This window comes from Marmota monax, unplaced genomic scaffold, assembly GCF_021218885.2.
Source record: "Marmota monax isolate L192 unplaced genomic scaffold, Marmota_monax_Labrador192_F-V1.1 WCK01_AAM20220418_F8-fsc00044, whole genome shotgun sequence".
NCBI lineage: Eukaryota > Metazoa > Chordata > Mammalia > Rodentia > Sciuridae > Marmota > Marmota monax.
In genome coordinates, this window is record NW_026695198.1 from 10,106,957 (window position 1) to 10,120,389 (window position 13,433).

At 36.2% G+C, this 13,433-nt stretch overlaps 1 protein-coding gene across 3 annotated transcripts in view; it reads left to right on the forward strand.

Annotated features, from left to right (window-relative positions):
• Positions 1–12,290, forward strand: part of Xkr4 (XK related 4) — a 438,096-nt gene extending 425,806 nt beyond the window's left edge. For 2 of the 3 annotated variants that reach the window (XM_046428579.2, XM_058574010.1), the window contains exon 4: positions 3,933–12,290. The gene's annotated coding sequence lies outside the window, so the exon portion shown is untranslated. Of the gene's footprint in view, positions 1–1,687; positions 1,717–3,932 lie in introns of all 3 variants that reach the window. The other variant, XM_046428580.2, reaches the window with a different exon arrangement.
• The last annotated feature ends 1,143 nt before the right edge of the window (positions 12,291–13,433 follow it).

The following is a 13,433-nucleotide window of genomic DNA, read 5'->3' on the forward strand; positions in this document are numbered from 1 at the left end:
CATGTTAGGCAATGCAATAATGTTTAGAGGTGAAAAAAAAATGGATTATAGGAGCTCTGATGTCTTTAAAGAATTCATCCATTTGATGGATTAACAATTTGAATGAACTACTGGGTGGTAATGGTAGGCACGTGGGTCATGGCTGGGGGAAATAGGTCACTGGGGGCATGGCCTTGGAGACTATATCTATCCCGGCCCCTGACTCACAGCTTCCGTGATCTGAGCTGTTTTCCTCCACCAGGCCTTCCTTCCATGATGTTCTACATCACCTTAGGCCCAAAGGAATGGAGCTATCTGTCAGGGACTGAATTATCTAACATTGTGAGCCAAAATAAACTTTTTCTCCTCTAAGTTACTCTTATCAGGTGTTTCTCTCTCTCTCTCTCTCTCTCTCTCTCTCTCTCTCTCTCTCTCTCTCTCTCTCTCTCACACACACACACACACACACACACACACACACTCACACACACACACACACACACACGAGTAATATAATCATTTCCCATTACTATGATTGAAAGTTTATTATGTGCCCAGCGCTGTGCTAAAGATTCTTATCACAGCCATCTGGGGTTAAACATTTCCAGATGATGAAACTTCAGTTCAGAGATGTAAACAACTTACCAAAGGCTCTAGAGCTAGGCAACAGTAGAGCTCAGAATGGTGCCTAATGTTTAACAACTGAGAGTCCTTCTAAAAGACCAACGAGTCTTCCAAAATCTACTCCTGGTATGCCAAATCTTCCAAGTGAAGAGAATCGTGTTCTGATGATCAAATCTTTCCTAGAAATTTTTATTTTAAAGTCAAAGATATCTTTCAAAATGAAAAGTTAAAAAAAAGCTAATGATGAGAAAATGGGAGTCTTATCATTTATAACTGAATCTTTCTTTAATTCGTAGTAGGCAAATCAATGCTGTTCTTCTACCCCCAGACAATGGTGCCCTCATCATAGTGCTACTCTGCATTAAGTTAAGTGATAAATACAATTTAACTTAGTACTTCTTCTCTTGTATGATTCTGTTATCCAGTTAGGCAGAATGAAAAATAACTAAACCCCACTATTTACTTTGACATGCTAAAGAGAGAGAAAGAGAGGGAAAGGGGGAGGAAAGAAAAGAGAAAAGAGAAAAGAAGGATAGAAGGACATAGAGCTAAAAAAAAGTCTCTGAAGTGGCATCATTTTTATATTATAAGGTAATTCTGTTCCTGCAATCCTTTTCCCTAAATTTCATTTGCTATCTTGAAGGTCACAAAATTTTATATTTATGATGATTATAAAACCACTAGCTGAAACCATCATATAATTCTAGGAACATTATCTTAGATTAAAGGGTTAAATGAAAGAATATAGCAAATACTTATCCTATAGTTATTGAATTATAACTGATGTGTTCTCTCCCTTCTCACTAAATGTAGCATCCCTGAAGTTCAGCAAGATGTTCCAGTTGACAGCAATGATGTCATTGCACACACGTGTGTGTGTGTGTGCTGTTTGAATTGATTCTTTCGAAGTAGCCAATAATAAACCCAAAACTTTCTCAACAGTCTGAATGTAATGCATTAAAATATGAGTAGATTGATTCAATCAAATCTTTAGGAGCTTATGTCAAATTAGAAGTCACTAATGTTTAAAGGAGATAGCCTCTAAAAGAAATCTAAACGTTACTTCATGACTCTTATTTTATAGGAGAGGCAACCAAGACCCAACGAGATCAGGTAATTTTTGTAATCATTATTACATACTCTACACACTTATTGATTCACTCTGTCATTCATCCAACAAGCATGACTTCTATTAGTAAGACTGCCAGGCAATCCACAGAAGGAATTCTGCATTTAGTTACTTATAATACAGTTAGGAGCAGCTGAAGCAGCTTTATGACTTCAACTTTAACTCTTTTTCTCCAGCATGCTGCTACTTCTCTTTCCAATATCTATGTTTAATTCTATATTAAAACAGTGAGGAAATATAAGCTTTTCCAAGGCTATCCTGTAAACCTCACAATGAATCATTCCCACACACAATGACAAACAGAAGGTAAGAATTTAAGTGCAAAGATAAATTAACATTAGATGGCTGCCAATAAACAGAAAAGCCATTTAATAACTTGTTTTTATGGCTCTCCAACAGTAAATGTTTTTTAATCAAAGTCACAAAGCGACAACACCAACAAAATGGAAATACTCTCTTGGCACGGAGTATTTGTCTTAAAACCATCAGCTCTGAATAAACTTTGGAGATAGGCCTGAGAATTCCTTTCAAGAAAAGTCATAAAATTAGGCAGCCTCTTTAGTATTGGAAGTTTTCCAATAGGTTGCTTCTTTGATTTTCAAGAAAGCAGAATTCATTAGCACATACAGTATTTCTCCAGCATACTAGTTATTTAGGAATAACAATTTTGGAGATGAATCTCAGCTGTTATTACTTGGGAGATCATGCTAAAGTGATAACCTTCTGTGCTCACAGCACTCTGCCCACTTATATGTCAGAAGACAGGGCAGCCAGCCCCACGCCTTGGGGACATCACAGTAGCATTGTGTCCAATCCACATCACTCCTGCAATGCTACCGTACCAGGTGACTCTCAGAAATAGAAGGAGTGTATTATTAAAGATCATTATTAAATTGAATAACTAATTTTCTTTAAATGAAATAATTCTGGTTAGGTGATTTTTAAGACTGTTGGTCTCTATGAAGTACACAGAAAGAGAGAAGAGAGAATATTAACTTTTACAAGTCCAGAATCCTTGAGAAAATTTTTGGTGAAGCTCATTTAGCATTGACAAAAAAAAAAAAAAAAAAGAGTTCATGTAGAAATGTTAATACATCAGGACCCCGATTTCTAGGTTCCAGCCACCATTATCACATTCATTACCACGGTTATCACTGTTTTCACCACTCACAGCATGAGAGGAAGCCCGTAGTAACTGATTAAGATGTTTGCAGAGCAAAGATCATATCTAATATCAAATCAGCATCAAATTAATTAATCAAAATAATAAGCAAATATTACCAGCACAGTGCCAACACAAAATTTCCTCTTGTGCTATTATTGAAGCCTGTCACCTACTTTGTTATTAGAATTTCAGAAAATGTAAGGTTTTGTGTTTTTATTATACTTCAGTCTACCAAATTAAGCAGGTTGGCCCTCTCCTTTCTCTTGTGCTTAATTTGCATTAAAATGGAATTAATCAAATTCTTACTTCAAGTGCTGAAAATAGGAACAAATGGAGATGTTGTGTTTAAACTAATCTAATTTAACTGTTGTAGTGGCATTCTGGCATGGAGTTGTATCCAATCAACACTTAAATATTTCAAATTAATTCATTTATCAGTAAGTTCGAAAACACCTCTGAGTGGGTTGAAAATAAATTTCAGTTTTATATCATTGTAAGAAATTCTTGTTTAGATTACAAACCAGCAGAACACATCTTAATACACACCAGCATTTCAATCCATTGTGATTCTGGAAAATGAGCACTTGTATTTGAATGTGTTGGGCACTGCTATGTTCGCAGAGCAATTAAACTTTGACCTGTGGTTCTCTATGGAGCCCCCTGTGATTTCTTATTCTATTCAAATTGGGAGAAATAGAGCATGAGCCTGTAACCAAAGGAGACCTGTCAGCTAGTAAAAGAACTGTCATTTTATATCCTGCTTTCAAAGAGCTAAAATATTCGGCTTTCCTTATTAGCCTTTCTAATGCATTGTACATAAAAAGGAAGTGGATCTCCAAAGTATGTTTTAAAAGCCTGAGGTGAAACATTTTCCTTATTCTGAATCAAAGGCATGGCATTCTGTGAAAGGATATAAAACTCTGCTCCTTTAAGAAAGGGGAAGGGTGGAAGTGAGCCCTTGGTGCTCAGAAATAGTCTCCACTGTCCCAAAGCTGCATGTTGCTGATGCTATCGATTCCCTTCTTTTTCTTACAGAAACATCTTGGAACTTGTCAAGTTTTACTGGCGGTGATTTGCAGTTAATTAATTCAACAGACACTTTAATCTTGCAAATTCTTGACTTGTAATATTGTAATCAAGCTATTGCAAGGGAACAGTAATCAGTTAGTGAAAAAGGAGCCCTTGGTTCTGCGTCCCGTGCCATGACAGTGCCCAGGCCCGAAGAGAAAGACCTCTGTGCTGCAGAGCTATGAAATCATGCTACGTGGTTCCTCAACACTGATGCTATGAATATTCAGCCACCTCCTTTGTTTTTGCCAGTAAGCACTACTTTGAAAAACAAGTTCACGGATTCCTGGGGGCTTGTGTAGCTCAGAGAATGGGTATGGGTCACCGAAGACTTGCTTCCAATGGATTCAAATCCATGTGTTTGGAAATGGAAAAAAAAAAAGTCACTGTCATCTGTTTAATAATTAATCTGTCTGAGTAGAGTTGCTGCTTTTATTTCATTTATTGAGACTATCATTGTCAGCATTGTAATAACTGATTTGTAAAGCCTGAGTTTATAATTCAGTTTAGAGGTCAAATCTGCATGGTTGTAACTATTGAATAATTTGATGCTTGCCTTCCTGGGTGATGACATTTCCAGTTCCAAACGGAAATCCATTTCTATGTGGACTTGACTGCCCGGTTGCTTCTTGGATCCTGCAAAAGCTTGCTTATTAGCTTAAAAAAGATCGCCCACTGATATTCCCAATGCCTACATTTTCACTTAGAAGTAAAAAAAGGTGATCTCATAATTAAAAATCATGGTTCTTTTCCACTTCTCTTTTCTCAAAGAAAGGTCAAAATGAAGTTACCAGAAATTATCAGATCATACTTTCAGAGTATGTAAGAGAGTCAGGCATCCATGTGTTCCTATAGTTTTTAGTCTAAAGAATTGGTATCAGTTTTAGGAGTTAACTCCAGACAAATGAACAGAAGTCATCAGATGCATCCAATAAGTAGTCTAGAAGTAAAAATGTGAAGAGGAAGAAGCAGGGATCATTTTTCTTCTGTCTGAAAGATACTGCTCTTTCCTAAGAGAGGACATAACCATCTTGGTGGTTATGTCCAAGATATTCCCAGAGCTACTGATTTTCCCAGTTACGGACACTAACATCATGGCAAGTGAATTTTCAGAACTAATTCTTTATCATAGGCAAAAAAAAAAAGGAATGGTAGGAAAGTGGCCTAATGTGACTGATTTCTGATTGCAAGGCTATGACAACTAGCAAGTTAAAGAAAACGTTCATCTCCTGAATCCCACAGCCAACTTAGACACAAAAATATCCTTTAATGTATAATAAGTTGGTGAACTGTGGTGATCTAGGAGCAACAAACAGTTCTTTTCTGCAGGTTCATGGGAAACAGTGACTTCAGCAGAGCTGAGTGTCAGGACAGAGCGTTTCTATTAATGAAGAGGCCCAAGTACAGTGATTGAAAAGAAAACCTGTCAGTGGTCCGTCAAAAAATACTTGCCTTTTTAGAGCAGAAATTCAGAGTAGTTACTGCCATTCTATAACTATGACAACAGACTTCTCCCCTTGGAAAAGTCAGGGTCTGATTAATGTGGGGAGATGGAGGATATGTTGGTAGCTTCATATGTAAGATTGAGTCTCCCTCATGATGATTCTCCTTGATCACTGGTTCCCATACTGCTCTGCACACCAAGAGTGGCTGGTGGATTATAAGAAAAGACATTTTAAGGTATTGTAATTAATTCTTGCTTGTCCAATGCAAACCATAAACCTATCCATCCTTTTAACAGCAATGAGATTCAGGGTTACCATGGCCTTAGTCAACGTCCCATTGTAAATATACCATGACATCACAACAGCCTCCATATCCGAACCCACTCGACCAGGTTTACCAGTATTAGACTCTTTTAAATGTAGTTTGGATCTTGATTCTACCAATCACCTAGTCTGTGTATTTATTCTCAAATTGGAAAAAATAATTCTTAGGAGGATGATTTTCAAAATAATGGAAGCAAAAATAAATAAATAAATAGATGGACAGTTAAGCAATTTTTCAACATAGACAAAACCACTGGGCCATTGATAGCCCTAAAGCTCTGATTTTTCCTCATGACTAACTTTCTTTTCATTTGAGGGCTTTTGATGTTTGAATTTTCCAAGTGATTGCTGAACCATCTTTACTAAACCAAAGTAGACACTACAGAGTTATTAAAAAATAAAGACTGTCCACATGAATGCAAACATCCCAATGAAAAGCGGAGAAGCAGGTCACTCAAGTGGTAAATTTGGCCTTCATGATAGCAAGCATCTGGATACTATACAGAAGTGTCCAGATGTTGGAAGCATACAGTTTTCTGTCTGGTTGTCTGGTGTTGTCTAGAAAGACAGACTGCTCAGGTATTATAGGTACTGGACTTTCTTGTGCAGTAATCGATTGCTGGTGATATTCTGCTACTAAAAGTCTCTTTGTCGTGCAAAGAGAAATAAATAAAGCAGAGCCAATCTTATGTGATTTTTATTTACTTTCAGCAAGTGCATGAAGGGAAGAGGTTTGGCAGGCTCTGTCCTGGGCACTGCACACATGACTGTAGCACGGAGCTCCATAGGAGCAGCAGTTCTAGAAACTCTTTCCAGGCAAGGAAAGGAACTGTTCAGCCTTTACTACCTTCTGTAATTTTATTATTGCATTTCTGCTGTTGGTAAAATCTTCATCATTCACAGTCCACTTGACAGAATGGTTCAAGGGAAAAATAAATCTGATTAGTTTTTATTCTTCAAATAGGAGTTTTAACCTTAAGCATTCCATATTATAGCATAAGCCCCCCAAACACTGCTTGATGCAATTATTTCATGGTGAATTCTATGGTGTCACCAGATAAAAAGCTGTTTTTCCTAAATCGAAAAAAATACCTAACTTTTGGGGTTTGGTTTGTTGATATCATTCCAATTTCCTAATATTAATTTGTTATCATGAAAATCAGGAATATTCGTGTTTTCCTTGTGGTCATTGTTAGGATTCCCCAGAAAACAGAAAATCTTGACTTTGAAAGGAAATTTACCTTCTAGGAAAAAAAGTTTGAAATGTTCATACCAACTCTTGTATTAATGATGTTTTCTTCATATTTCTTCTTTGTAATGTTAGAAAGTTGATTGTTTCTTCTGATTTGGCTCTGGGTTGGTGAACATGTCCAATCTGAAGCTTGGCAGAAAAACAGACAAGCTATTCATTCCTTCTTTCAGGTCCTTGGGATTGGACCCAGGGGTGCTCTATCACTGAGCTATATCCCCAGTCCTTTTTTGGGGGGAGGGGGACAAGATCTCATTAAATTGCCCAAACTGACCTTGAACTTGTGATCTTCCGGCCTCAGTTTCCTGAGTCACTAGAATTATAGGTGTATGCCATCATATACCTGCCTGAGACCAGTTTCCTTTTAAGAATGCTTAGTTGCAAAACTTGCTAGGATGCACTGACTGTGTGCAGGCACACAGAGCCCTGAAAGGTATATAGAGATCTTACAGAGATTTTCAATGACAATCTAAATGGTCTGAAGGTTCTTACATAATGTTTCCATTGTGTCAAATTCTATATTCAGTGTCAATTAGGAAGAAATGCATGGGGTAGTTGGGCATTTGGGCACATACCAATAATCCCAGTGAATCAGGAGACAGCGAGGCTGGAGGATCACAAGTCTGAGGCCAGTCTGGACAACTTGGCAAGACCTTGTCTCAAATTAAAAACTAAAAGGGCTAGGAATGTAGCTTGGTGGTCCCCTGGGCTCAATCCCCAGTATCAAAAAAAAAAAAAAGAAGAAGAAGAAAAAGAAGAACGTCGTGCAGTATTCATTGAAGCTCCTTGCTGGTCCCTCTGTCCCTCAGATGCAGAAGTTTCCCTGACATCAAATGGATATTCTACTGAGTAGCAAGGGCCCCCAGCTATGTGGTGTCATTGCCCTCTGCTAATTGTTTTGTTCCCCCACTTTGGAGGTGAGGTCATGGTTGTCCTTCAGAACCAGTGGACGTGTGCACCAACCCAATCTGGTTTTCCTTTTCTTTTCTGGTATAATTTTTACTTCACTATATCCTTTCCCTAGTCTTCTCACATTCATGTGATTGATAGGATGTTTAGCTGATTTCACAACAAAAAGGTGACAATTAGCAATCACAAAAATAATGTTTTAGTAAGTCATCTTTGATTATGTGATAATTGGTATGAAATTTATGGTTTAGTAGAAAACCAAAACCCCTGTGTTAAATATAATGACTCTTAAAAATATTCGATATAGTTCATGAAATAATACCCTTTTATGCTATGAGATAAGTTCCATTCTGGACGTAGCAACCTGAGGGGTTATGGTCCAGTGTGGGGGAAAAAAAGAATTAGAAATCCACTCATGTGTGCATCCTAGTAGCTGGTCCATGTGTTCAGCCTCAGAAATTAACTCAGCCTCATTTTTCCCATATCTGAAAGAAAGAGAATATTTATTTACCTACCTCATAGGGGTGTTGTGAAGACTAACGAAGAGGGTTGGTGAAGCGCTTTGGGGTTAGAAAGCACTGTCTTTCTTGCTAAAGAACAGACACATAAAGGAGAGCTGTGTGCAGCAGGAAGGCTGGGCTGAGGAGCCGGTGATGGAGTCCTCTGAGGATCACAGCAGCAATAACTAACCAAGCCAAGAATACAATCATTCATCATCACTTGATATAAGTAAAAGTTTCCTTTGAAGTTCCCTGTCAAATTTTTAAACAATTATCAGCATTTTATTGTGAAAAGTAACTTCTCTCATACAGACATTGAGACTCTTGGTATATATGGACCATTTTCCTGTAAGCCAAACTGGATTTTACTAAACGTTTATTTAATGCATTTTGAAAATGTGGCTCCTTTTGATGCCTAAGGATTGAGTGTGCATGATCCCAAACTGCATTTTTCAGAACACGGGTGTGAGACCCAGTTGACTCCTAATGATGCTGAGTGGTCTGAAATCCACTCCTAGGGAAGAGGATTCTTTAATGATGTGCTTGAGATTAGATTCTGGGTCATTAACATTGTGTATCTTTCTTACTTCTAAGATGACACATCTCTCCCTTTATAACCCATGGAGAAACGAATAGCTTTGTTTTCTGTTTGGAACTTCTGAATTGATTCATTTTCACATCAATATACATATTTTAAATATTACAGAGAAGTGTAATACAGGGATTTAGCAATACAGGAATATCCATGTGCTTACTCATGTACAGATGTGAATTCTTATAAAGGACAAAGGAGATGGTCGAAAAACAACCTCAGAGAATATCCTGTACAACTCCCCCAAAGAAATGTGTTTTCTCTTAAATGATTAACCTGATTAGAACTAATGCTTAAAAAAAACATGATTTGGAATTATAAATATTTTCATTTTTTGAGTTATGGAGGCAAAATTATGAAGTAGGAACTCACCCATAAAACAGTATCTAACAATGCAGATAATGTTTTCATGATATCACTTCATGAAGCAAAGTTCTGGATAAATATCAACATTGTAGCCTTTTTAAATTATTAGATTCCTTTCAAAAATGTTTGCATGTTGTGAAAAATATGGAATCAGGCTTTAGAAAGTTTACCCTGAATAGAGAGTTTTAAATCACGTTGTGCTTGGAGCTGATGTAACACTCACATTCAATATAATCTTTTCTGATTCTAAAATATAGCTGCCAATGGTACATCAAAGTCCTAAAATTTCAAATTGATTAGACATTTCTAATGCATGGGATTAAGATTTCTGAAGCATAAATTGAACCTAGGCAATTTTCTAATTCATTTTGAAACATTTGTACTGCCACACCAAACTTTAGATAAGTATTGTTTTGAAAGACCAGTAATATGAGTATTGTGATTCAAAAATATAATTTGAACATTGCTGGCTCCCCACCCCCAGTTCCTAGTGTCAATATTTTTCCAACTCAAAATGCATCAGAATATCCTTTTTTGATAGAAAGGAAATGTCTGTTTGTTTTTATTTGGTTTTGTACAAGAAAACTAAAGTTGACTATTTGGACTAGATTCAGGGGGCTGGAGGAGAGAAAAGGCAATTTTGCAGGTGGGTTAGAAGAGAGGAAGGCAGTGGGAACAATTTGTCCCAAGTAGACTTTATCATAAAGGTACAAAGTAGGATCTAAATATGTTTAGAGCTGGACAGGTCTTTGAAATGATAGAGTCTAGATTATTCATCAAACATAAAAACAAGTGCTGACAACATATTATTTAGGTATAAGTGATACATCTAATTACTGAGGGAGAAAACTTGAATCTTTTTAAGGACCACAAGGAACTTTCCAGTGCTCTCCCTGAAAATTTGAGACTCTTAGAAAAACTAGTTTTTAGCAAAGATTTATGTAATTATACTGCTATCGTCAACTAGCCATTCTATAAACATCACACCTGTGATGTTTTGTAAAGCTAGCTGTCAACTTTTCTGACTACTTCTGGTTAACATTCTTTTCTATAAACGGATTATTAAAAAATAATAAAAACACCTGCAAATTCTCTTACACTCAAAAGAAATGTCTCCCTTCTTATTTATAGCTAACCATGTCACGGGGCCCAATATTATCACAGAACTCCTTTCATATTTATATGATCTAGGATAAATGGTGAATCTTTTGGTCAATTGTAGGTCTCACCTGAAATCTTCATTTGGAAAAGGGACAAATTGAAAAGGGATCACAGTTATCCTGAGGTGAGAACTTGACCTCTACTAAATAATGTCTGCTTTTCTTCTCGGTAGCCAGACAGTTCAGTAGCGTCCAGAATGATAAAGGGAAGGATATGCAAATATGTTTTTCCATTCTCAGAAGGAAGAGAGCAACCAATGAGCCAGAAGTTTTCTCCCTCCTTCAAACCACTGAATTTAGGGTTTAAGACAAAAATTGCTAAAGTGAAAATGAAATCATTCTTCCTATTAAATCTTTCCTCAGTTTTTACTAATTTAGTTTTACAGTTAGAAATGGAGTTTCCAGTGATAACAATTAACACCATTTCATTTGATGGCTTGAATGCAGAAATGGTGAAAGTATGAGATGACTGTGTATGAAAAGCTCATCTGTACTCCATCCATTCTGGATGCGGGTATGGAAATAAATACTACTACTGTTCCTATTCTGGTTTAACTACTAATCCAATGGAAAAACAAACATTTTGTTCACCATTAAACCATTGCATAATATAAAACCTGCTTCCCAATGTCAAGGATTTGTTTGGTATGGACATTTGCTCTTCATCCTCCAGTTTCTTTTAAGTAAAATAAGTTTCACATCTAACTACCTCAGCTACTGTTGTTTTACTTAAAAACATGAAATCCTGCACTTTGTAATTGACAAAGTCTTTTCATTTAAAATTTCAAAAGGATACTCGGTGCAAAGCAATTTTCACAAATTTGTATATGACGTAAACAACCCAACCTCAGGAGGTTGTAGTTCATTTTACTTGTTTCTATTCAGAGTAAAATCTTCATTTCCACTCAACACCAAGAGAGGCTGCTCTGTATTTGCTTAATTTGCCTTAAACATTTTGTGCTCCTTTCTCCGTTCAATTTTTGGTTTTTGTCGTTGTTATTGTTGTTGTTGTTGTTGTTGTTGTTGTCGTCGTCGTCGTCACTTTGAATCTATCTCTGAAAAAAAAAATGTAACAGGTGGCAGATGAACAGCAAGCCGATGAGAATGGACCACTGATTTCTCAGTTCCCTTTTGTCCACTTGTCTGCATGACATTCTGATTGTGCAAAATTGCCATTCCTGTGCTTCTGTCTTCATTACAGAAATACAGTGTGTGTGTGTGTAGGGAATGGTGAAGAAACTTCCCCTAGAGCGAGCACAGTGCCTGGACCCAAAGGAAAACCTTGGAGGTTCCTTGTGCTTTTTACTTTGTAAACATTGTACAAATGTATTTGGAATTTTATTTGAAAAGATGAACTAAACAAGTTATGAATTTGTTTTCCTTCCTGTAAATATATATATTCCCAATTCCATGTATCTGAACATTCCTTTAGCATTGGGCTCATAAGCGTGTCTTTATCTGCTGGAGGCCGCTGTCCCCAGGCAGTGACCCCAAGTGCTCTAGTTCAAAGCACAGTGCTTGGAGTATGTGATGTACTACAGTACCATAGTTATTTTGGTCTGTTAAGTAAGTTGCAATTTGTGATGAAACGAAGTGGAAAGTAGTACTTCATAAAAAAAATAATAAATTTCCTTGGTTATCTGATTTTTCTTGTAAAACTTTAAAAAAAGAAAAAAACTTGAAATTTTATATATTTGGATTTTGTAGATTTTTTTTATTTTATTGCAACACAAGGTACCAAAATCATTAAATAAAGTACACTGTGGTCATTTTAACAGAAGTCTGAGTTTCTGATTCTTTTAAGTCCAGGAAGAGGGCAGAGCAAATTTCATATAAGGTGGGAAGTTAAGAGAAGATCACAGGCACAGATATTATTATCAAGACCATGAGCTACATGTTTGCTACAAATGAAAGAACTGTGCATTCAAAAAAAAAAAAAAAATAAGACCATGGGATCAAATCAAAAAATAAGCAAAGCAGAGTTGGGACAAATTTGAAACACATTTAGAATTATATCTGGGTTTTTTTCTGTTTTGTGATGGGATTTCACTGTTTCCTCAGCCTAGAAGCGAACTCAGGATCCTCCTGCTTCAGACTCCAGAGTAGCTGGGATTAAAAGCATGCACCACCACACCCAGCTTTACTTTTTAAAATAGGTTTTATTTACTTATTTTATTTCAGAGAAGTGCTATAGAATGTTTTTTAGAAGCACTATAAAAGCAAAGAGATGTCTAAGATCACAAAGAAGTTTAAAACTGCAAATAAATTGTTTCAACATAAATTAAAAGAACAATTATTCATGAACAAAAGTACTTTTAAAAACATCTAAGTGCCTTTTTTTCTAAAAATTAGTCTTATGCTTTCTGTAATTTTTGTCTTCAAATAGGTTTTTTTGGTTTTAAAGAAATTTTCTGTAAGTTGATAAGAGCTCTCATTGTTTACAAAGTCCTCCTTTGCAAAACATTAAAAGAAATATGTCACATAAAAGCTGATAAATATGTTGAAATTGCTGTGGCTAACAACTAGAAATAGATAAAGAATTGGAAGCAACCAAGAGATGAAAACTTTTTACAGGAATTTTTAGGGTAATGGACTAGGGTTTTTTTGTTTTTGTTTTTTGTTTTTTTTTTTGGGGGGGGGTTTCCTAATCACTTGAAACCCATCATTATGATGGATTCTTTCAAGACATTTTTGTAAGCATTACATATTTTTAATCTGTTAATTTAAGAAACATTTTAAAAATCACAACCATGTGCCATGCCTTATATCAGGGGTATAAATATGAATAAAACATATTTTCTTCTTACAGAATACAAGCTAGTAGAGGAAGGAGGCCAAATTCACAAATTCTACCACTTGGTGCTAAAAGGAAATGTAGACAAGCCACTTGTTTCTATTATGGGAACAGCTACCATAATCTTCA